This window comes from Oryzias melastigma, linkage group LG2, assembly GCF_002922805.2.
Source record: "Oryzias melastigma strain HK-1 linkage group LG2, ASM292280v2, whole genome shotgun sequence".
Lineage (NCBI taxonomy): Eukaryota > Metazoa > Chordata > Actinopteri > Beloniformes > Adrianichthyidae > Oryzias > Oryzias melastigma.
The window spans coordinates 14,960,148-14,960,987 of NC_050513.1; positions in this window are offsets into that span (position 1 = coordinate 14,960,148).

Sequence of the window (840 nt, forward strand, 5' to 3'; positions counted from 1 at the left end):
ATCCTCGTGACATGTTCAGTACCGGTACCCTAACCTAATACCGGACTCGAACCGGGCCTGTTAGTGAACTGGTGCTGAGATCGGGTTGGGGTACTGGTTCTAGGTCAGGGTACCAGTGCACTCACCACTTTTAGATGTCCCCAACTCATTTTTTGACGTGCAGTAAGATCAAGGGCAATGCTTATGTGGTAGAGTGGAGAAGGTACGAGTACCGTTCAATAGGTTGATTGCACACAAAGGCAGGAGGCGTGGCTCAGTTAAAAATAATTTTTATTACGAGTTGTAAAAAATCAATTAAAACAAGGATTTCAATTAAAAAAATGACAGGGTGCAATAAAACCAAACAAACAAACTAAATGGGAAAAAGATCAGTTTAGCTGAGGCCCGTTTAGCTCCTGAAGGTGGAGGCCCCCAAACAAAAACAAAAATATAATTCACCCCACTCACGTGATATTGCACACTCACAAGTGAATCCCTTCACCAAGACACGGCACTCCAATGGGGGGAAAACCTCCACCTGGGCACAAGACTGGGTCCTCAGCACTGAGGGGAATGGGAAAACAAAGAATTAAAATCAACACACTCCAAATAAAATAAAAACACTTATGCAGGAGCGGAGCCGGCTGAGTGGCTTCTGCAGCTCCACTGCAGATCAAAACAAAGCTCCTAAAAACATTAAAAGCACCGCGTTAAAAACAGAGGGCTAAAATGCTTAGGATAAAAGTTCAAAAAATAAAAGCGCTCATGTTCTTTTGGTTCTTTTTCGGTGGGGGACTGGGTCCGGGTGTGCCCTGGTGGTCCGTCGGGCACCGTTGTGCACCTTCGTCGGACGACAGCAGC